At 36.3% G+C, this 25,884-nt stretch overlaps 1 protein-coding gene across 1 annotated transcript in view; it reads right to left on the bottom strand.

The window, feature by feature from the left end:
* The window catches only part of LOC109073542 (nuclear receptor subfamily 6 group A member 1-A-like), a 92,305-nt gene that overhangs the window by 27,596 nt on the left and 38,825 nt on the right, over positions 1 to 25,884 (bottom strand). The gene's annotated exons all lie outside the window — the stretch shown is intronic.

The raw sequence follows: 25,884 nt of genomic DNA, 5'->3' as shown, positions 1-25,884 counted from the left end.
TTTCACATTCAAATGCAACAGGAGAGTCAGGAAGGGGTTGAGAGGGGGTGAGGGACTGTGTTGGACTTTGTCATGTAGAGGTGAGGAGGGGCGGGTGTAGTCGAGTATGAAGTCGGAGGAGGTTCAAGTTTCTGCTGCAGCTGTCGCAGCACGGCTGGGTTTGACCCTAAGGCTACCGCTGACACATAAGCTAAATGCATTTAATTATCTTCATGCATGCTGGAGAGCTGCAGACATTCAGCAACCACAACAACACAGTCATGCTTTTTGTTGTCAAATGCCTTCTCTTCTCCAAACATCACTCAATAATATAAGATACACCCAAATATTAAATATTGACTTGGGGTCTGACCTCAAAGCAAAAAAAAACAAAAACAAATCAAAATTCAACAAAACAAAAGAACACAAAACACATAAAACCTAAAACACAAAAGTTAACTATTAACAATCAGCACACATCAATAAAAAATAAAAAAATAAACAAAACAAAACAAAAAATAAAATAAATCAACAAAACACAAAAAGCTAATCAAAAATATTAAACTAAACCAAAGAAAAACAAACAAACAAATATAAAAACTCAGAATAAAAAGATTCTGACATGGTTTGAAGAACATCTGACATGATGATTTATTAGGATTTAAAGCAACAGTAAAGCCCCTTTCACACTGAGATTCCGGATAATACACGGGTAATGTGTCCCGGCAATTGTTCTCGGATCGTTAGATTTTGGTTAATTCACACTGCCAGTGATTTCCTGTAATCTGTGCGTGCGTTCACACGCAACCTGTAAAGGTCCCGTAATGACACGTGACATCAGGATGTGACGTGTAATGTACGAGTCGAAAACGCTAGGCACATTAACTTTTACTTAAGCTGGCGAACAATCTCAGCTTTAGTGTGGATAGTGAGAATTAACTGATCTCTGCTTCATTACAGTTTGCACATATTTTTTCGTCGCGAACAAAACACCCGGTAAAAGAGTCGCACGATAACGTGCGTCATCACTACGACACACCCTTTATGGCATTAGTTCTGCCTTTTGTTCACACAGAGCTCATTCAGGGACTGAACCCGGCAATGATACTAGGTCTCCAACCCGGGATCAATCCCGGGACGTGTTTGCGTTCACTCAGAAGGTGATCCGGCAATTTTCCGGCATTTTTTCGGGACCAACGTGCAGTGTGAAAGGGGCTTAACTGTAGTAACTATGGCATTTTTGTGGAAACTGTGATTTCCATTGTAAAGTAGTGTAAAGGAAGGAACAATCTGGCAAAGAGAAGCATTCTGTTGTTGGCCTTGATAACATAAACATGTTGCGTGTGAAGGAAAGAATAAAGGAAGTGATATTACAGCACAACAAATGTTCCCAGCACACAACCCACTGCGATTCACAGACAGTGTCATTTCCCAGATTACCACTCAGTAATGCCTCTCTAAGAGGGTCTTCACCATATGCTCTCAGTCACAACCTAACCTAAAAAAGCTCTGTCAAGGAATTTCTCAGAAACATCAACAGGCTTTTCCCCTCGGCTTTGGCTACTGATTACTGATTACATCATCTAAAGAGGATAAATCTGCTACTAAAACTTAAGTGGCCCAATGTATATGTTCAAAGCATGATTGGTTGCTCGAGTTTTGGTCACATAACTACATAAAATTCCCACTAAAACATTTAAAGCAACAGAACTGGTACATTCAGCCAGACCAAAACCTTTTTCATCTGCAATTAAAAAAACCATAACAGCATTAGGGAAACCACACTGAGTTTTGCCCAGCATGAGGCCAGATTGAATGGGCTTATGAAATTTAATGGTGTTTATAATAGAACCAATCAAAGCAAAGTTTCCTGTTTGAATATTATGACCTTGATCCATCTTCTCAAACTCGCTGGTGTATAAAGTGCAAGTGAAAAAGTAATATTCCCCATATGAACCGAATGTAACAACAAAAGCATTTTCTGCCTCAAACGCTGCAAAACTCAGTCATGTGTTTAAACAGAAATGGTTCACTTTCTCTCCTGAGTTTAAATTTAATTAGACTGGCTAGAGTAATTAATCTTATTAAAATATTAACCCTGTGAGACTGTGCATCAAGTTAACAAGGGAAAGCGGTGTAGAAACCGCATGTTTGTCTGCATGCATTGAGCCTTCATTAAAGAGAGGATTAATGCAACACAAGCTTCAGTCGGAAAGGATCTGCTGTGTGGGTTTGACCTTGGCTTGTCATTTTTAATAGGTGATCTAACTTGATGAACAGGAGATTAGCCAATGGGAAGAGACCATATGTCACCCTTGACCTTGCCGTATCCTTCCTGACCCTTCTACTTAGCACGTGCAGGATGAATGGCATAATCAGCTGGTTTGACCCAGAGGTCAAAGTTGACTGAAGTATGTTGCATTTCCTGTGAGCTTGTGCGCGAACAGAAGCACTAGCATAGGCTACGAGTGGGTCTGAGGGTAGAGTCACTTTTGGGGTACTGGCATGACTCAATTCCTATTCGTTACCTGCAAATAATTCTAAACAGACCATTATTTTGATACAGCACAACCAACCAAAGACAGTAGCAGGAATATGGGCAGTATATTTATATCCAAACAATATACACAGGTTATGGGTGTTTTCATAATGGGTATTGGTATTTTTAACATATAAAACCATTAGACTGTCACATACGAGACTTTTCTAAACAAAGTAGCGCTTTTTGTTTTAAGTTTGGAGATATTTATAGGCTAGCCTAGCAGTTGTCCAATAAAGCTAAAATACTGGCTTGTTCGGGCCAATCGTTCAGTTTTATACTTGCCCTGCTACTATTTAGAAGTTTCTTATGTATCACCAAGGCTACAAAAAAAAAAAAAAAAACATACATACATACATACATATACATACATACATATATGTATATATATATACACATATACATATACATACACACACACACACACACACACACACACACATATATATACAGGTCCTTCTCAAAAAATTTGCATATTGTGAAAAAGTTCATTATTTTCCATAATGTAATGATAAAAATTAAACTTTCATATATTTTAGATTCATTGCACACAAACTGAAATATTTCAGGTCTTTTATTGTTTTAATACTGATGATTTTGGCATACAGCTCATGAAACCCCAAAATTCCTATCTCAAAAAATTAGCATATTATGAAAAGGTTCTCTAAACGAGGTTTTAACTAATCATCTGAATCAGACTAATTACTCTAAACACCTGCAAAAGATTCCTGAGGCTTTTAAAAAACTCCCAGCCTGGTTCATTACTCAAAACCGCAATCATGGGTAAGACTGCCGACCTGACTGCTGTCCAGAAGGCCATCATTGACACCCTTCAAGCGAGAGGGTAAGACACAGAAAGAAATTTCTGAACGAATAGGCTGTTCCAGAGTGCTGTATCAAGGCACCTCAGTGGGAGTCTGTGGGAAGGAAAAAGTGTGGCAAAAAAACGCTGCACAACGAGAAGAGGTGACCGGACCCTGAGGAAGATTGTGGAGAAGGAACGATTCCAGACCTTGGGGGACCTGCGGAAGCAGTGGACTGAGTCTGGAGTAGAAACATCCAGAGCCACCGTGCACAGGCATGTGCTTTTGAACCAGAAAGAGCGGCAGAAGCGCCTGACCTGGGCTACAGAGAAGCAGCACTGGACTGTTGCTCAGTGTCCAAAGTACTTTTTTTTCGGATGAAAGCAAATTTTGCATGTCATTCGGAAATCAAAGAGTCTGGAGGAAGACTGGGGAGAAGGAAATGCCAAAAATGCCTGAAGTCCAGTGTCAAGTACCCACAGTTAGTGATGTCTGGGGGTGCCATGTCAGCTGCTGGTGTTGGTCCACGGTGTTTTATCAAGGGCAGGGTCAATGCAGCTAGCTATCAGAAGATTTTGGAGCACTTCATGCTTCCATCTGCTGAAAAGCTTTATGGAGATGAAGATTTCGTTTTTCAGCACGACCTGGCACCTGCTCACAGTGCCAAAACCACTGGTAAATGGTTTACTGACCATGGTATTACTGTGCTCAATTGGCCTGCCAACTCTCCTGACCTGAACCCCATAGAGAATCTGTGGGATATTGTGAAGAGAAAGTTGAAGACGCAAGACCCAACACTCTGGATGAGCTTAAGGCCGCTATCGAAGCATCCTGGGCCTCCATAACACCTCAGCAGTGCCACAGGCTGATTGCCTCCATGCCACGCCGCATTGAAGCAGTCATTTCTGCAAAAGGATTCCCGACCAAGTATTGAGTGCATAACTGAACATAATTATCTGAAGGTTATATATATATATATTATATATATATTAAAATCACTGTATTCTAACTGAATACATTTTAAAATGTAATTTATTGCTGTGATGAAAAGCTGAATTTTCAGCATCATTACTCCAGTCTTCAGTGTCACATGATCCTTCGGAAATCATTCTAATATGCTGATTTGCTGCAAGAAACATGTCTTATTAGGCAAGGCAAGTTTATTTATATAGCACATTTCGTACACAATGGTAATTCAAAGTGCTTTACATAAAGTGAAATAATCAAAAAAAATGAATTTAAAAACTTTGAAAATGATTAAAAAATGTATTTAAAATGAATGTAAGATGGTGCAATCAATCAATCATGCATAAACAATAAAAAAAACAAAAATATATTACATAAAATACAGTGCAATCAGTTCAGACATCGCACAGTGCTAATTCAATAAAAGCAAAGCTAAACAGATGAGTTTTGAGTCTAGATTTAAAAGTGGCTAATATTTTAGCACATCTGCTCTCTTCTGGAAGCTGATTTCAACTGCGGGCGGCATAGTAACAAAGCAGACTTCCCTTGTTTTGTGTGAACCCTTGGTATTTCTAACTGGCTCGATCCTAATGATCTGAGTGATCTGAGTGGTCTGTTAGGTTTATATTCTGTGAGCATATCTGCAATGTATTTCGGTCCTAGGTCATTGAGTGATTTTTAAACGAGTAAAAGTACTTTAAAATCAATCCTAAATCTAACTGGAAGCCAGTGTAAGGACCTGAGGGCTGGTGTGATATGCTCAGATTTTCTGGTTTTAGTCAGAATTCTGGCAGCATTGTTCTGGATGAGCTGCAGGTGTCTAATGGTCTTCTTAGGAATGCCGGTGAGGAGACCATTACAGTAGTCCACCCTGCTGGTGATAAAGGCATGAACAAGCTTCTCCAAGTCTTGACTGGAAACAAAACATATAATTCTTGCAATGTTTTTCAGACATTAGCTGATTTAGTTACTGCTTTGACATGACTACTGAACTACTGTTCTGGCACATCCAACTGTTAATTTTCATCAATGCACTGGCAGAAGGAATCAATGGGGCTGTAGTCATTTGGCGATAAGGCTAGGTAAATCTGGGTATCATCAGCATTGCTGTTATAGGCAATTTGGTTCTCTCTCATTATTTGACTTTAGTGGGAGCATATACAGGCTAAACAAGAGCGGTGCTAGAATTGAGCCTTGTGGGACTCCGCATGTTATGGACGTCCACTTAGACTCTCCTATACTCAAATAATAACCTCTCCCTTCTAATCATGACTTGAACCATTTGAGTACCATCCCAGAAAGCCCAACCCAGTTTTCAAGTCTCTCTATTAGTATGTTATGTGTCAAATGCAGCACTGAGATGTAGCAATACCAGCGCTGATATTTTGCCAGAATCAGAATTTAAGTGAATATAATTTATTATCTTAATGAGCGCTGTCTCTGTGCTGTGATGCGGTCGGAAACCAGATTGAAAATTGTCCAGGTATCCATTTGAGTTTAAGTTTTTGTTTAGCTGATTAAAAACTACCTTTTCTCTAATTTTGCCTTTAAAAGGAAGATTTGATATTGGTCTATAATTGCTCAAAATGGTGTTATCAAGATTGTTCTCTTTCAGGAGGGGCTTAACAACTGCAGTTTTCAGGGAGTTTGGAAAAGTCCCAGAAAGAAGTGAGGCTTTCACCACTTCTAAGAGATCTGCTTCTAAACAGTTAAGCACACTTTTGAAAAAAGATGTGGGAAGTGTGTCAACATAGCAGGCTGATTTAAGGTGCTGCACTATTTCTTCAATTGCTTCAAAAATAGACATAGTATCTTTTTGAAATTGCGGTCGAATCTGTCTGACCTCTGCATAACTTGAGGATGTGCTTATCGCCTTCCTGATATTAATGATCTTCTCAGAAAAGAAAGAAGCAAACTCATTGCATTTGCTGTCGGAGAGCATTTCACTGGGAATCTGACTGGGGGGGGGGGGTCTGTCAGTCTCTCAACAGTAGTAAAAAGAGTGCGAGTGTTGTTTAAGTTACTGTTTATAAGGTTTGAGAAGAAACTGTCTAGCTGTGGCTAGTTCCAAATAGAAAGCATGAAGGCTGTCTTTATAGATGCTATAGTGTTGGATTTTTATTACTATAATATCAGTGTTGAAAACAGTCACGCTGCTTAATATTAATATAAGCCTAATATAACAGCATTTTTAAGTTATGCCTTTACTGTTTTGATCAATTTAATAAGTATTTGCCAAATAAAAGTATTATTTCATGCAATAAATAAATAAAGGCCCATAAATATGAATTGTATGCATATGCTCCAGAAAGAAATAGAATAGAAAGAATTTTTCCATTTAATTGCTTTCAATTGTTTTACCTTTTCAACCTTTAAAAATAATTGATCTTTATGAGAAAGGTTCGAGTTTGGTTTGTCATTTCCTGCTCCTGTTTCCCCCCTTGCCCTTATTTCCTGTCCTCTCTTGAATATTGCTGTCAAGTGGCCAAAAAAATAAATAAATACATTTGGTGACAACAAGACACACACACACACACACACACACACACAAACCACCAGTCAAACTATCCACCTCAACACACATTCAACAGAAACAAAAGAATAAATGCACCAGCCCAGGATTCAAAAAAGAAAATTGATCTTTTTAAAACACTGCTAATTATTCCATAAACTGTGATGTGAATGATGGATGAGTGACTTGAGTTATGTGGGGTCACGGCCACTCCAGACTAGATTGGATTTAGGTTGCAGCAGATTTCATTACAACAGAGTCTTCCTTTTCTCTTTTCAAGGCTTTGGTTATTGATCAATCTCTGAAGCTCATCACATTGTAATGGTCACTTCTGACACTATTGTTCCCTGAAGAGAAGAGATATGAGATGCTAAGAACACAAATACAATAAAGACATGAATGGCTGCTGGATAGAATCTATTCCACAAAGTATTGTATGAATGGATATGGCTTATAGTAATATGATAAATAACATGTCCATGAACTTCTTTCATGAAGATTTTTGGTTCAAATGTATGCAGGAGTAAATATAAAGTGTATTTGCAGACATTTTAAATATCTCCCTCAGTCGGGCCGTAGTGCCTACTTGCCAAGTGCCATTCTGTTCCGAAGAAGCCGAATCCAGTCTGTTTAAATTATTTCCCCCTGTGGCCTTTACACCAATCATAATGAAATGCTTTGAGCAGCTGGTCATGCAGCACATTAAGGGGCCGTTTACACGACAACGTTTTCAGCCAAAAACAGGAAACTTTTTGTGCATTTACTGAGAACGGGTTTCAAAGTGTAAGTTTTTGAAAACGCCACCATTGTCGTTTCCGTGTAAACTCCCAAAACGGAAATCTTTGAAAATGGTGACATCATGCACGTGCGTAATACATGTTAGGTATGTAGACATGCGCAGTACATGTCGATTTTAAAGGCAAGCACGAACAAACATACACAACAATGACGGAGTACATGGTATTGTTGTTGCTGCTCAAGAGTTTGCTAACGCTTCTTCAGCAAAGTGTGGATTTACTACACTAATATTACAACCAACAGCGAAGACGCATCATCAATCGTCACTAATCATCACTTCCCAACAGGTACTGTTTACTAATAAGGTGACAGCGCCAACTACTGGCCTGGCATACGTAATAGTGTTTTTGGCCATCATAAACAATAATCATAAACAAAAATCATTCTTAAAAACTCGAAACTTATAAAAAGAACTTTTTAAAAATGCAGTGGAAAATGTTTTCTGTTTCTGACTACATCGTTGTCGTGTAAATGTAGCCTAACACCATGTCTACACCGGACGAGACTTGTTGCACCGCGCCGCAACAGCTAATCATTTGAAACTTGTGTCAATAAGTCATAAATAGAACGCAGCAGCAGTTTTCTGTCGGGGATTTGTTGTGTCGCACCGCACCGCATCCAGTGTAGCCACCATCACTGATTATAATGAGATCTACAGTGTTTTGTCGCACCGCGCCACTCGTGTCCGGTGTATACACGGTGTAAGAACTTTCTTTCTGCTAATCTGGACCCCCTACAATTCACTTATAAAACCAACCGATCTACAGAGGATGCCATTTCTACTACACACAGCATCTCACGCTCTTGCACTTAAGAGAGGAAGAACACTAATGACCGGATCCTCTTCCCTGATTTCAGCTTGGCTTTTAATATGATCACTCCACAACAGTGGGTGGAGAAGCTGAGGATGCTAACGGTGGACACAAGAACCTGCAACTGGCTTCTTAACTTCTTGACACAGCGGCGGCAGACAGTCAAGGTGGCCAGGTTACCTAAAAGGTAAAAAGGTGTACCTTTGGAAAAGGTACCGCCCCAGTGACAGCTGTTGTACCTTTTTTTCTGAGAGTGTGTAGACTTCATAAACTTGCTCTCAATGTGGACAAAACAAAGGGGATGGTAATTGATTTTAGGAGAGGCAACCACCTGCTCTTACCACTAACCATTGATGGTGCTATCGAATTGTTGTGAAGCTCTGATTGTTCTTTAACCAGCCCCTTTTCCAGCTCCTTCTTATATTCTTGAAGAAATATATTCCTCAATTAAAAAAATTAGACCAATGTACTTGTTTTCCCTGAATTTGAAGGCAAAGTTCATTATCACTGCTTACTGTGCCACTGGGAAAAGTATCTAAAATATACTTAATTTCACAAAAAAAAAAAAAAAAAAAAAAAAGTCAGCACTTGGTCAGTTGAGCCAGCAGAGGGCAGCAGTAAACTGCACAGAGATGTGTGACACTCCCAGGGCTGCCCGAGTCCCACCCAGATATTGCTGCAAGCTGTCCATGAATGTTTATTTGCACCGAGACAGAAAGAGAGATGCATTCAATACGGAGAACAATACGGTTTAATTCTAGCTTTGGGTTAGGCTTCTGACTTGGAAGGAAGTGTTACCGTTAATACCGTTAAATCAGGTGTTAGGAAATCAGGTGATTTGCCTCAGGGAACTCTGTAAAAGAAACCTAAATGTATTTACCAAAACCGTGACTCACCAAAAGCATGTTGCATTAGAACAAGACTAAACATAATTACCGAAACCAGAATGTGAATGACTTATTGTAGTGTTCTAAACAGCTAATTTGTATCAGTTCTTTAATTTGTGAACCTTCCTCATTGGTGGCTTCTGGCTCTATAGAGTAGTTCTGGGAATTTAATGACAATGGTTTGCAGAGATGCAGATGACTGAGGCAGTGCGTGGTCACCTCAGTCAGGTTTCCTAAAGCAAAGGTCCATTCAGAAACACAACAAACTTACAAACACCTGCAAAGCACTGAGTGTGCAAGTCTGTTCATTAAGTACCGAATACTTTCAGAAAGTTGACGTGTCCGGCAGTGTGACGTGCTTTAATGCATTAAAACAAGATAAAACTGTTTTAAACATTTTGCTCTTTCTTTTATAATGATTATGCATGCTGCTTATGAGCCCATACTGATTAAGAGACTACTTGGCTTAATTTATACAAATATATACACTGAGGGATTTGTATTTATGAAATGATTATGAGTGATCTGAAAATATCCTGTGGTGTATCCAAGAAAAAAAAAAGGTCCTTAATTAGTTCTAAAAAAATGGTTTTAAATATCATTTTTACAGTAAAAATAGAATTATACAAATTATAAAAATATAATTAATTATTATAAATTAATTAATTAATCATTTTTAATTCATACATTTTGTTATGTTTTTTGTTATGTAGAGACCTCTTTACATTGACATACCGGCATGAGGGTCATTATTATTATTTCCTGTTTTACATATTTATTTCTTGCATGTTGGTTGTACCATGTGACGTTGTTGGTTGTACCATAAGACATTTGGTGGACGAACAAAAGCTTAAAATATAAGTTTGTAATTTTGGTAGTAAAATAAGTAGTAAAGTTTTGTTATAATATTCCTTTTAATTTTTTGAGAATGCCAAACTAATTAAGATTTTCTTTCCAAAAATTTTATTCTTTTAATGAGACTTTTTTTCCCCTTTAATATGAAAGCAGGTCAAATATAAAAATTAATTTTAATACAAAAATGTAAAACATGATCATAGATGTACATTCAACACATTATATGTATAAATTGCATTTAAATGCATAAATACAGTTTAATTATTCAGAACTGTATTTTTCATTACATAAATGCATAGTAATGGGAGTTTCAATTCTGCAGGTGTTGCTTTTTCTTGGAAGGGGGCAGCAGAAGTGTTGAGAAGCTGCCAAGACTGCAGGATTTTGGGATGCGTCTCAACTACTCGGATTCACACCAACAGCCAACATCTGACTCAACTGAGTAAAACACTACTTAACATAACATGATAAATGAGATTATGTTAAATCTGATGAATAATTAAAACAGCAAATCAAATATTTAATAACCTCTTCTGTCACTAATAGTAGTTAGAAGAACTACCCTATTAAGTGTTGAAAAACAGATACTGGCATGATTACCACAGGAAAATCAGCACTTGGCACTGGATATTAGAGCATGTTAAATTCAACTAAATCTATAACTCAGATATATTTTATTGTGGTTATGGTATGCATGTATTATGCATGTTCCGCAACATACAATTTAAGATGATATAGTTCAATTAAAAGAAAAATCACACACAAAAAAAGCATCAACTACTCCAAAAAAACTATCACCACCTTTTTTTTTCTTTTATGGAACACAAAAAGAGAAATCAGGTCAAATGTCCAAGCTGCTCTTTTCCATACAATGAAAGTGAATGTTGTCTGGGGCGGTAAAAAACCTTGTGAAAAAGAAGTGCGCTTAACTGAAATGAAAGTACACTTTGAGGGCACTTCAAAACTTAAAAGCATATTTCAAAAAATCAAAAATAAAATTAGAAGTACACAAGAAATACTGTTTCTTAACACACTTGCACTTACCCCCGGCTTAAGCCTAGTCCCAGTCTAACTTGTAAATTTGAGCTGTTTCATCTGAAAGAAACTTGCAGTGATTGATCATAAAATAGTTTGGTTCCCTTGTTTTAATGTTTTTTTTCTATGACGTGTTCATTAAAATTATTTAAATTTTGTTCATTAATAATATATAAAGTCAACTTCAATCAAAGCCCTGTCTGTGAAACCAGGCCTTAATCACTTAAAATGGGCACTTTGTAGAAAATGCCCAATTAAAAGTTTTACTCACTAAAAGCACATACTAAAGTTTTACTTTACTAAAGCACATCTCAAATCACTTTTCTACTCTTTTGCCATGTTTTAAAGTACACTTAAATTAATGTGTTGACTAAAGTACATGTAACGTCTTAATTTTAACTGTAGTGTGTTATTCAATATTACATTTAAAATTAATGCATTTGCAAACTGCAACTTCATTACAATTTTGTAGTTATAAATATATATGACATACAAGTTTCAATAAAATGACATATTAGTATATTTGTGTATTTATTAGTATTTTTTAACATAAATGCTTGTCAGTAAATGCTTGTCTGTAATAAACTTTAATCATATTGGAAAGACAATAAGTAATTATGAGATTACAAAAAAGATGTACAAAAAAAAAATCACCTATACTAATTGCGTTTAATATAAATTAAAACTATAAAACATTCTCTTTTAATTGCACTTAACATGCATCATGCGTGTCTAAAAACACGACATTCATTTCACACTTATTATTTTGAAGTGTTTTACTTCTGTAACTTTTTTTTTAAATAGGAATAATATTTCCATTAAAGTTTTCAGTGTTGCATGCATAAACGTACCGTATGACTTCAGAACACTTAAATATTACATGACGTCTGGACTAAATTTATAATGTAACAATTTTTTTTGTCTTTTTGGAGCTTGACGGCCCCTGGGCCTCATCTACTTTCATTGTAAGGAAAAGAGCAGCATGAACATTCTTCTAAACTTCTTATTTAGTTGTCGACAGAAGTCAGTCAGTCATACGGGTTTGGAAATGACACAAGGGTGAAAACGTGACATTTCATTTCTGGCTAAACTCTTTAAATGATTCATCGCCGAGATTTACTGTGCAGAAAATTGAATGATGTTCAATACTTACTGAATGAATCTGACATTTTTTTTATTTGTTGTACGAATTAGTTAACTGGAGACAACGAGGGTTTCTTCTGTCAGATATGCGTTTCCATCACTATGTCAAATGATGTTAAAAATGTCAGATCATGTTGAACCTTTCTTTCACGGTTCGATGCCGCCATTGACATTTCAACAAAGAACAAAGAGCCCTTAACGAAAGGAGCGAATATACCGCAAAAAAAGCGTAGGGCATATCACACTACACTGATGTTTGGACACACTCGTTTTCACCACAAGACCTCATCACTCCATAAACAAAGGGTTAATAACTTAGAGCAAGAGAGAGGGACTCCAGAGGTCACAAAAGATCAAGCCTTCTGCATTCATGACCTCAATACATAACACTCATCCACATCATCCCCCATCTCTCCTGGACTCTTGCCGTCTTCCCTCCCCCTCTCTTTTCTCCTCATTGCCCCTCTTTTTCTCTCCTCCTTTTTCTGTCCAGCCCTCCTCTACTTGCTCCAGAACTGTCAGATCACATTAGTGCATTTCACGCTCCACGCCTGCGGAAAAAACAGCCGTGAACCTCGCCGCAATTCTCTTGCTCCAGTTCCCTCCCTGCACTCATCGCTGCTAAAATACCAACATTATTTTATTCATGATGAGGCCCACATGAAGCTCACATCGCCCCACTAAAGGCCACAGTGTCGCACAAACTAATGCAGAGGAGGAGATGCTGATGATGCAGGCGTGTAATTGTATCTCTGCGAACACTCTGTTCATCCCTAAGCCGGTCTATGATCTTTAACTCTCAAACACTGCATCAGTGACTCTCTGCATCTATGTATTCACTCGTGGAATTGCCCTCAGAAAATTGATTTTTGCTGCTTGATCAGTTTAACTATTGTAATGATCTAATGCAACACAATTGCTGAACATTTTGTTACGAATTGATTTTTTTCTGTCCATTTCAATTTGTTAACTGAACTTTATTTACTTAATTCATTTGTTCAATTTTGTAAAAAAAAATGTTTGCTTTGAACATAAAACATGACTTGTCTCATGGTGGTGCATGAGCGGGCGACCTGAATCCAGCTTGTATTTAGCAGACATAAATATTAAAATGTGTACAAAAAGACTATAATAAATCCACTCAAACCAATTATTTTTTGCTGAATGGCTACATTTAATTGCATTGAAAAGTTTTCCTCAATTTTATTACATTCACTGAACAGTTATTTTAAAAGAAGTCATAAGTTATGTTTTAAGAACCAAATGTCAAGTTTATATTCACATACAGTACTGTTCAAAATATATTTTTAAGAAATGAATACTTTTATTAATCAAGGATGCATTAAATTGTTCAAAATTGGCAAAAAGGACATAATGTTAAGAAAGATTTATATTTCAAATAAATGCTTTTATTTTGAACTTTCTAATTATCAATGAATCCTGAAAAAAAAGAAAAACAGTTTCCTCAGAAATATGAAGCAGCATGACTGTTTTCAACACTGATAATAAGAAATGTTTCTTGAGCGACAAATGATCTCTGTAGGATCATGTGACATTGAAGACTGGAGAAATGATGCTTAAAATTTAGCTTTGCATTACAGGAATAAATTACATTTTACAATATATTACAAACGGTTATTATTTCACAATATTTTACTGTATAATAAATGCAACCTTGGTGAACATAAAAGACTTATTAAAGAAATATAATAATCTCATGAACGGTAGTGTATTTACTTGTTCACTCAAGCATGTGAAAAAAAAAGAGAAGTGAATGTTACTGTGTCAGGTCAGGATGTGAGTATATTGTTCATCTGTATTAAATTTGAAGTATAGAAAAATGCAGACTAGAGTTTTACATTCATGAAGAAAATAAAAATGGCACTTGCCAATGCGAAAACTCCCTCAACAGTAGATGGCTGCGATGTGGCTGCAATGGACAGAGCGTTTTTAGCGTGTTGCTATGCAGTTGTTAGTATGTTCTGAGTGGTTGTTTACCAACCCCATGAAATTCTAATCAATAGATACTGTATGACACTGGTCCCTCTTTCAATGCAAGCCAATGGGACTTTTTTTATTATCTGCCAGACAAAAATCATAAATCAGAATGAAATCCCACCTCTCCTCAACTAGCCACAGGAATGAGGCATCACTCTTGATGAGTTATCTTTAGCCACATTAGTTTCTAGTGAGTCATTTGTAATATCAGTTTCCTATTTTTTCTTATCTTGGGGTCATCATAGTTTCTTTCACCAGCCGATTGCTTTCTTTTCATCTTTCCCCCTACTCCATGCTTTCATTGGTTTGACAGAGGAGTAGTACGGGCCATGGTACAGACCCCCGCCCCCCTGCCTGTGATCTGCCTTCTGAAATGACAGGCTGGGCGCCTCTGTATGCTCAGGGTGGAGCATAATGACACATTACAGCTCCTTGGCTACAGGAACTGAGGGGAGGCCAAGCCTGTTATTAGTTCTGGGATGTCCTGTAATCATAACTGGGCTGGACACAGAGCTGTCTGTTAGGCGTGTTACTTTACAGCAGATCCCAGATCAGATGCTGTCACTATAAACAACATCGAAAAACAGAGTTCACGCCACAGGTTAAATTCAACCAAAAATTAAAGTTTACATCGCTTACTCACCCTCATGTCACTCCAAATCCATACGGCTTTCTTTTCTTTATGGAATAAAAAAAGGAGACGTTTCATAGGATGTCCACTCTGCTTGTTTCCAAATAATGAAAATGAATGGGGACCAGATCTCCAGAAGCCCCCCCAGATCTCCAGAAAAAGTTATTTCTAAATAATATTTTGTCTACATAGTTTTTATTAATTTTATTTTAGGTTTAGTTTTAGTACATCAAGTTAAACTAAATGAAAGTGAGAAATTTTGCCAAGGAAGGTTTTTTTTTTTTTCTCAATAAGAATATTTTATTTTATTTAAAGTAACAGATACATTTTTTTTTTCAACTAAAAACACTATACGTTTTGGGGGCCTAAAAATATAAACTTTAAAAAATGGGTTTCAAAGTGCAAGTATTTGAAAAATGTACTGTTATTGCCTCCATGTAGACTACAAAAATGCAAATTTGAGAAAACAGTGACATTGTGAGCATTAAGTGTTCAGTCTATAGATCAGTCTCTTTTAATCATATGCAGAAAACTGTTTGTTTTCTTGTCTTCTCGCATTCAATTGCGTATTACATGAATTATGTAAAATTACTTAAAAAAAATCAAAATAGCAACATCTAACAAAAAAAATAAATAAAGTGAAGTAGTTTTTAAATCACTGCTGGCCATTTAACATTTACAACACAAAACCGTTGTCATATATTAAATGTTTTGCTATAGCATACATCTTACCTTAAACTTTTTCACCATAATTTTTCATCCTTTTCACCTCTTCATCACTACTTTTTTTTTAACTTTAGGGCACCTGACTTTAGTGTCTCCTTCCATCCAGTTTCTTCTTTGCTTTGTTAACGCCATGCACGCTGTATTTTAAAGCAATGGGAGACTGAGTTCACTATCATTTACACATTTCTATAATTTACAGCCTTTAATGTGATTGTGTGTTATTTGGTCACCATTCACTTTCATTGTACAGGAAGGAGCTGCGTAAACATTTGAAGAAAACTGAAACCTGACAGATGGGAAATTAAATGAGGGTGAGTATCTGATGACAGAATTTTTAATTTTGAGTAAATGATCCCTTTAACTAAAAAAAAACTGGTTTCATGTGTCTACAACATTCTAGCACTTATTTAAGAAAATAAACTTTGGCTCAATCCCACTGCACAGTCTTGCCTCTAGAGATGAAAAATGAGGCAGATCAGGATTTGTATTTGAGGGATTGTGAAGAGTTTGTTGTTGAGTGATAGTCACTGGGGCGTTGAATGGAAGTCATACTGACGCACTCGCTGTAAGTCTGGCATGCTTAATCTCTCATTCCTCACCGTAACACGTAGACTGTGAGGAATGCAGGCCAACCTTCATTCTCAACGACTAGAACATGAAACTATAGCTGATCATGCAGCTTGAATGGATCTTTTCCAGATAGACATCCTGTCGGTCTGGACTGAGAAGTGTGTGTCACTGTAAGTCGAGAGGCACACCTGCTGTGGTGTAACATCCTGAATTTATAGCTGTTCTTCAGCTCGTGTTCTTTTCAATCCACTACAGATGACTTAAATCCATTCTGCATCTCTTATGTCTTATGTGAGTTTTTCGCTGTGAGGTAATACCTGTTCAGCAAAAAGTTGGGCAACTAGGGTGGTTGCCAGATCATTGTTACTCAGTTGCCTAGGGGTTTTTTTAGTGGTTTTAACACATAGCTAAATGGTTGCAAGGGTGTTTATTGAAAGAGGGACCTGAATATCACAGTCTAAGCCAGTGGTTCTCAACCAGGAGGCCTCAAGAAGACTTCAAATGATTTAAGTTCATAAAAAATAAGATAAAAACAACAAAAAATTAAGTTATTAATATTAATATTATTATTTTAATTCATCCCTTAAAAACTGTTTGTTTCATCTGATGAACCTTGGGAAGTCATGTAAAATAATAGAGGCTTAAAACATCACAGGCATTTTTTTATAAAGAATATTATTTTATTTGACTAGTTATAGAAAGTGCTAAAATATTTCATTAGAAATTGAGATTAAATATATATATATTTTTAATCATTAATAATTAATCACAAACAATTGGAAGAGTTATAAATTCATTGGTTAAAAAGAAAAGGAACTATGAAGAACAATAAACTCCTAAAACTTCAGGAATCTCAAAATGTAATTATTTTAATTATTATTTTAATTAATTGTTTTGTTTTTTAAGAAAAAAAAATAATCTATTGTAATACATTTGAACTATTGCAAATAATAGTAATTTTAAATAATAACTTTATTTAATATATATATATATATATATATATATATATATATATTATATATATATATATATATATATATATATATATATATATATATATATATATATATATATATATATATATATATTAGTAATAGTATAATATAATACATAATATAAAAAAATCATATATAATATTCCAAAAACCACTTGTATTCATATTCACATTCAATTCTGAATTACAGGAATTACGTTAATTCCATATTTTTAATTCCCATTTGAATAAAAATACTAATTTACACAAATATTGATGAGGCCACAGATTAATATAAGAAACTAGGCCAATATTGTTGTGGACTATGGGGTCCTTCAGAGCCAAAAATGTTAGATAAGACATATTTTCTTCTGTTTTATCATACACCAGATGACGATTGTTAGTTGCTTAGAAAAGTAATAATACACCTCTCCTCAACAAGCCATCATTTATGTGTGTAGTAGTATAACACTGACCAAGAATAATAGTGATGCTTGTGACATAAGCATTATGGCACAATTCTTTAAAAGGACATATACCTATAGCATATGCAACTCTATTTTATGCTCTATTTGTTTTTCATTATATTTGTGACATGTGCAACAAAGTTACACCGATGAGAAATGTACCATGAATGCAACTGAAACACAGTCCTATAAATAAGGATCCATTTTCACGCTAGTTTAGAATTTTCATTTTGTTGTTCATGAGGGTATCATCACACGTATCTTTCCGGCGGCTCTACACAGCGTCTGCTCGATCTGTATGCTGATGACATGCTCGGCTGTCCTCGGCGCGTTTCACCAGACGTGTAGTAGCCTGTCGAATGTGATAGCACTGGTATGCACTCTTCCACACAGGTATTTGTTCTGAACAGGTATGCATGATCATCCGAGACAAGAGGAGACTGCTATCTGAATAAATGTTAAGCATATCAATTAGGGAGCATCAACAGGGTCACTCTCTGAAACTGGTGGATAAAGAGTAATTTTAAGTAAAGAGCACTTTAAAGTAAATTCTATGCTAAATTAAAATATATTTATATATTTGAATATATGTTGGGATACAACAATAGCTTTAGAAAGGAAACAGCATTGAAAGTTTAATCTTACAAGCCTTGTGCTCAAGGTTGTGAAACAACAAATATCCACTTTTCAATAATCAGTTTTTTTTACTATACAAAATTATTGTCCACTACAAATTATAACAAAATAAATTTCACTTCCTAAAAAGATTATTATTTCATTATTATTATTATTATTTTTAATTTATGGGATAGTTCATTAATCTAAAAAGGAAAAATAATCTGATGGTAGCAGGGTTGATGCACAGGCTGGGAAAATTACTTTGTCTTTTTAAAAATATGTAAACAAAAAAATAATTCGAAGGTTTGATGTCAGTAAGTTTTTTTTTTTTTTTTTTTTAAAGAAATTAACACTTATTCAATAAGGATGTATTAAACAGATCAAAAGTTCTGATTTATAAAATTACTCTATTTTATTGTAGTTTTCATTAACTTAATACTGCCTTAACGAACATACAGTAAGAGACTTCTTTTAAAAATATTTAGACAGAAAAGACAGAAAAGCTGTATGTTAATAATGCTATAATATTATGCTGGTTGTGAGCAAAGTCATTAACATGTCAAATAATTATACGCACTACCATAGGCCTCTGTATATTTAGCATTTTTTTATTATTAAATATAATGGGCGCTTAATCGGAAGACTAACGTCAACAACTATAAACATGACTCACTAAACTGCTACAACAGTCATTAGTTGGGCATAACATGTTTACATTTTGACCCTGGCACTGACCCCATTATTTTTTCCCCAGAGAAATATGAATATACACACAGATTTCATGAGCGAATGCTCATTTAACTTGGCAGGGTGATTAGCACGCCGGGCGGCACAGGAGAGAGGGGATATGTAAACACAGTTGGATCACCACACCCCACTTCCCATCACAGTCATCAGAGCCCAGCCTCTGGGCCCGGCCTGACCCCCTTCCATATATTAATCCCAAGGCTACTGTCCTGTCCACTGGGTGGTCATAGCGTATGACAACGCAGCGCACTGTCGAACCTCATATGCCAGGAATAACTCAGCCTTACAAGGCAAAATGTGGAGTGAAGGGGGGGGGGGATAAAAAAGAATTAGGCCACAGCTGTTTAGGTCTGTAGGCAAAAAATTAGTCTCAATATGTCAAAGAATATTACATCAAATAAAGGGCCGGCCGCGTGCTGCCCTGCTTTGCTGCCGTGTATATATATGCAGGACACAGCAGTGCTGTTCTCACACCACTTTTAGGGTTTAGAGATAGATTAGAAAAGGAAGGGTTAAATTATATGCTAATGTATTGTGGTACATTACTCTGGTTCACTCAGTTTTTCTATGAATCATACTTGGCAATGTTTGCTAAGGCAAAGATATTAGAATAATGCTTTAAAGTACTAAACTTCACTTTCAAACCTTTTCGTGTTATGGACATAAATGGTACATCAAATCATGTGATCTAATACTTAGACTTAAGATTTACAAAAAACTAATATAGCTAGCTGTGAAATTAGCGTTGACTGGAAAACTATATATTTTGAACAAAAAATAAGTCTGCTTCTTTCTTCTAAGCCTTTTTACTCTTTAGTGGTAAAAAGATAGAACTACTGCAACAGCTACTCTTTTTCTGCATATTTCTTTTTTTAGCATACTTGCCAAGGCAAACATCTTGGAACAACCCCTTATATACTAAGTTAAACATCAACTTCACTATTTGCGTTATGGATATGAAAGGCACATCAAATCACTGTATGCATTTAAGAAGCAAAGCACCACTTTCAAATCATTCAATTTAAGATTTAAAGAGCAAATAATAAATTGTGAAACAGAGCTAGCTAATGTAGAATTAGCACCAAATGGAAAACTATACATTACACCCGTTTTTTCACTCTCTAGACTAGTGGTAAAAAGTTAGGGATGATTTCTAAGGCAAACATATCCCGTTATAGTACTTAACAAGAGGAGAGGTGTGCTATTACATTTCTAAACAATCAAACTTACAGTTTTTCCTGGCAGACAATAACCAGGCAAAAATTTATATTAGAAGGAGAGAACTCTGCAACTCATGCAATCATATTAACTTCACAGTAGACTCATTTGACTTGGGCCTGCAATTAACCACCCTCATAGCAACACTCTAATAACTCTTAAAGGTGGGGTATGTATTTTTTCAAAAACGCTTTAGAAAAGTGAGTCGGGCCGAGTACCAAAACAAACTTGTAGCCAATCAGCAGTAAGGGCCGTGTCTACTCATGATGCGGAGGAGAGAGCGCTCAGTGCACAGGACGGACATTAGCTGAGCCGAGCGGCGACAGAAAGATAGAGATGACGGATAAAAAACAAAAGAGGAAAACATCTGCGGAACAAAAGAAGGCTTACAATAAGGCAATAAGTAGGACCCGTGTAAATATCGGACTCAAAGAGTGGGAAGGCCTGCGATCAGACGCCGAGGTTGCTTTGTTTCTTCTCAAAAGGTGAGTAACATTGGTTTTGATTTGTTTCACAGAACTAATTATGCTGGCTTTTGCTCATACGTATACTTTGAACTTTAGCAAAAACACAGCAATGCAAAATATCTCTTACATAAAAACCGGAAAATAATAATCACTTAAAAAATCATAAACTTTAAATATAAAGAAAAATAAATAAATGATGTTTTATTAACAAAGTTCGGGAGGAGCACGTTCAGATAATTAACCTAATTAACACAAGAGGAGCACAATCAGCAATCAATCCAATTAACAATATAAGAGGAATGTATATATACACAACAGACTTACCTCTGTTCCTTGACAGTTTTAAGAGCATCCCTCCGCCACCCCTTCTCCGCACTTACAACTATTTCTGTACTATACTGTAGGGCAGGGATAGGCAACGTCAGTCCTGGAGTGCCGCTGTCCTGCACAGTTTAGCTCTAACCCTAATCAAACACACCTGAACAAGCTAATCAAGGTCTTCAGGATTACTAAGGCTACAGACAAGTGAGGTTTTTTTCAGGGTTGGAGCTAAACTCTGCGGGACATTGGCACTCCAGGACCGACGTTGCCTACCCCTGCTGTAGGGGGTATTCTGGGTTTGGCCAAAATTCAGAGCTCGAACCCCCACCCCAGAACACCCATGAAATCACACACAACAAATAACCTATTTATTATATGTAAGTTAGAACTCGTGAAATAAGGATTTAAAGAACAAATTGTAAATCAGTGCTAGCTAGGGCTGCACAATGAATCGAATTTCTAATCGCGATTACAATTATGGATGCCACAATTACGTAATCGTTCAAAGCAGCAATTAATCATTCCAAGTCCACTTATGTTATTCGGTGTGCTTAAAATGCGTTTTTTCTTTCTACGTGTTATCTTAAGGGTTTTTCCCATTATTTTAGTTTTAGTATAACATTATAACACCATTCATATTTTTACTTTTCATAATTTTAAAGAAGAAACCACTCCGATGTATAGTTGACATTTGAGGCTTAATACTATAGAAAAACACAAAGTTTTTCACTTAGAGTGTTTCATCTTGTTTATTATATAAAAATACGGCATGCAGTTACAGTACATCAAACAATGGTATAAACATTATTCAATGTAAACTGTGATAATCGTAATTAATAATCGCAATTACAATTTCATGGGAATAATTGACAATTATGATTTTTGTCATAATCGCTAGCCCTGCTAGCTAATGATCAAATTAGTACCAACTAGAAAACTATACATTCTGACCCATCAACACACTAAAAACCACTCCCACAATCTCAGGGTACATTTACATGACAACAATGCGCCAAAAAACAGAAAAGTTTTGCATATAGATGACAACAACTAAAAACGCTGTATTATGCATGCCAGGCCAGTAGCTGGTGACGTCATTTTGTAAAGAAGCACTAAGCATCTGCCATATACGCATTCCTACAGACTGATTATGTGTTACGTATGCGCATGAGACGTCACCATTTTCACAAATTTGTTTTCATAGCTTACATGAAGACAATCACTTTATAGTTTTCAAGATCTTGCACTTTGAAACCCGTTTTCAAAAGTCTAGAATTTTAAGCCCCAAAATGCTGTTGTCGTGTGAGTGCATAAAAAGTTTTCCATCTTTAGGAGAAAACAGCAACAGCCCCTTAAGCTCAACATATACTTTAATTTTTATGTGAAGGTTAGCGCATTCATAAAAAAAAAAAAAAAAAAAAAAAAAAAAAACCTTCTTTAAACTTAAGGTTTAAAGAGTAAAGAGCATATTGTGAAACAGAGCTTTTGGCAGAACTATTGCCAACTGGAAAACTCTGCTTGTTTTTGGTAAGCCAATGTAGCTTTATTCTTTTCACTTTTGAGTGGTACAAAGTTACAGCTATTACAGCTACACGATTTCTTTTGTACAATATGTTTTCTTTAGTCAGTCAGTGCTCATGTATAACGTCAACATCAGTTAGAATGACTAAGAGGAACTATCATGAAATATAACCTTTAGAGGCTTATCACACAAACTGACATGACCGCGGCAAAACAAGTTTTTGTTGTCTGAACAAGAAAAGGCTGCAGGACTTATGGGGCCTTTTAGAAGGAACAGGTCACCTAAAAAAAATCATCTGTCATTATTTATTCACCCTCATGTTGTTCTGAACCCCTTTTCTGTGGAATGTTTTTAAGAATGTAAACACTGCTTTGTACTTTTGATTACTTTGTTGGAGGAACAAGCAAAAATTCAGTTCATTCACTGATAATATTTCCATGATGCCAAAACTAACAAATGTCATTCATGCTCATGTTCAATTCAATATAGAAGAGAGGAATATTTTGGGCTTTCTTCACACAAATACAGCTTCAGAAGACACTTTCCAGCTGAAATGAACACTAAAAGGAGTAAAACACTAACCATTTTTGTTTCTTTTTCACAAACATTATAAATACAGGGCAGATTATCAATTAATAAAGACTTATTTTTGCATGATTCCTTGCACAATACTATGCTATGACCTCAAAACACTTGTGCATTATTTGTAAATGAATACATTTTGAAGTTTGTATCACATAACTAGCTCCAGGTACGAGTTTGGGGAGTCACAACCATCCAGAAAAGAGCTCAAAGCCTCACAGAAGGAAAGTAGAACATTGTGGTTGCTTCAGCGAATGTTCTTATCTCTCATGTGCATTTGTTAACACTATTGGGTAAGTTTGGGAGGTGGTACGTTCATTTCAAATTTGATTTTGGCACCACTCACCAGACATTTCATTTTCAGACTGCCATAAAACATGTATTAACCAACATAATAGTCATACTATCCATAGTCATGTCTAACAGTTTGGAAAAAAATGCACATTTTTCTTTATTTAGCGCCAGTCATTGGAGAAATGCTACAAGTACCGCAATATTATTTCGCAAAAATTTTTCACTGGGCTGTTAAATGTGCATTTATGAAAAATTGTCAGTGTGAGGTTGTGTACAGGCCTCACGCCTTTGTGTTAAAATGTGAGCATGAGATGAGGTCATGTTAGCAGTAAGAGGATGATAGTCCAATGGTAAACAAACTGAAAGTACTTATCTCTTCATGACACACCATTTTAGAAGTTCTCAAGGCAGGAGCATCCCAGCGCTCACTGACAGAACTGGGTAACCCAGTAACACAGTCTCTCATCCTTACTCAGATCTTTCTCACGCAAGAAAGCGAGAGAGGAAAAGACACGAGAGAGAAGAATGAAGAGAGAATAAGGATGCGAGACCCCAGACTTCAAGCTAAAAATACTCTCTTCCTGTTCAGTGAGTTGGGCTTTCCCAAACCAGATAAATAATTTAGGCACCACAAGAAGCGGGAGAGAAAGAGTCAGTGTCTCTCGTCTAATATTGGGGCCGTTCTATCATGCTTTGGCGCATAAGACGAGGCGATGTACGCCAGTTCAGATAGCCATCTCGACTTAATCACGCAGCCACTGCTTCATTAACACTTCAAAGAGATGCAGAAAAAAGGAAACGGAGGCCTTTATTCATTGACCTCATTTTCTGGAGTCAGTAATGAATCACTAAGGAATTGGATTGAAGGAGAAAGCAGTGAAAATGCATCAATAAGGGAATGTGTGTGCTAAATCCATATGTTTACAGGATCACCAGCACACCACTGCAATGCTCTGACACTCAGTGACTGACTATATAAAGTTACTATATGCAACACACTTCAAAGTACTGCACTGACTTTATGGTTTATTAATTCAACAGAAGCTCATTTGTAAGGTTGGATCAGATGAAACTGACGTATCAAGAGCGGTTATAATCCGGGAGCAAGACATTATACATATGACCAGTTGAGCTGGTTTTTCAGCATCATTACTCCAGTCTTCAGTATCACTTGATCTTTCATAAATGATTCCAATATGCTGATTTGATGCTCAAGAAACATTTCTTATTATCTATGTTGAAACAGTTCGCTGCTTAATATTTTTGTGGAAACCGTGATTGAAATAGAACAGTATTTATTTAAGAGATAATTTTTTGGTAACAATGTAAAAGCTTTGCTGCTTGCTAAATAAAAGTATAAATTTATTTAAAACAATATCTTTGTGCCTGAACATTTGAACAATAGCCTATGCAAATGAGTGCATCCATATTTTAAAATACACATAATTAATATATGCCAGGTTCAATGAATTAAGCTTAAATCAACCAGATTTTTGGCAGCATAATGTAGATCACCACAAAAAAATATATTTCAAATCATCCTTCGGTTTCCTAAAGGGGTCATATGATGCGATTTCAAGTTTTCTTTTCTCTTTGGAGTGTTCCAGCCCGGGGTCGTCACCTGGGTTGCCGCAAGCTCCTTCATTGAATCCGCCGGCTGCACCATTCTCAAGCCGGCTTCCGCTCACTCGAGCCCGCCGTGTGTGTGTGTGACGCCGTGTTTCATCGTGAAAGTAAAACTACTTTGTTTGGCCTTCAAAAAGAGGACACAACTAGAAATCAGTGTTTAAGTTGTATTTACAACACTGTTCAAGAACAGTTTGACCCAAATATTCAGATGTGTGCAGCGCATTTATGGAGGACTGTTTCCTGATCTGCTGGCTGTTCTGACTCACAGACTGTACGTTTTTTTATATTTAAAGAATTTGCCACTGAGGATTCAAATGCGAGTTTTGAGCAGTGTAGAGTAAAACACAATTCATTACAATCACCAATCACAAATGCAGACAACTTTACATGTTAACACCACACTACACAACGCATAAAAAGACAGTACAAGTCATTATAATCAGTAATTATGTCCCCACTGGACGCAACAAATGCTTTGTTTGTAATGGGTTTTACTGGTTTTGTCTGGTCGTGCCGGGAGATGGCATCACAGTATGGCAAGGGGGTAACATTTCTGTCACACGCTTTAGGCATTCGGCCAATAAGAACGCACTGCATAGCTGGCCAATCAGAGCACACCTCGCTTTTCAGACCAATGAGCTTTGTAAAAATCGACGTGTTTCAGAAGGCGGGGCATAGAGGAGAAACAATAATGTACATTATGTGGAAAATAATGTGTTTTTTTAACCTTAAACCGCATGGACACATTTCATTACACCAAATACACAAAATAATATTCTTTTTAGCAACAAC

The sequence above is a fragment of the Cyprinus carpio genome, chromosome A8 (genome assembly GCF_018340385.1).
Source record: "Cyprinus carpio isolate SPL01 chromosome A8, ASM1834038v1, whole genome shotgun sequence".
In the NCBI taxonomy this organism is placed as follows: Eukaryota; Metazoa; Chordata; class Actinopteri; order Cypriniformes; family Cyprinidae; genus Cyprinus; species Cyprinus carpio.
The sequence above is the reverse complement of the archived record's forward strand: the minus strand, read 5'-3'. Positions and strand labels throughout refer to the sequence as shown.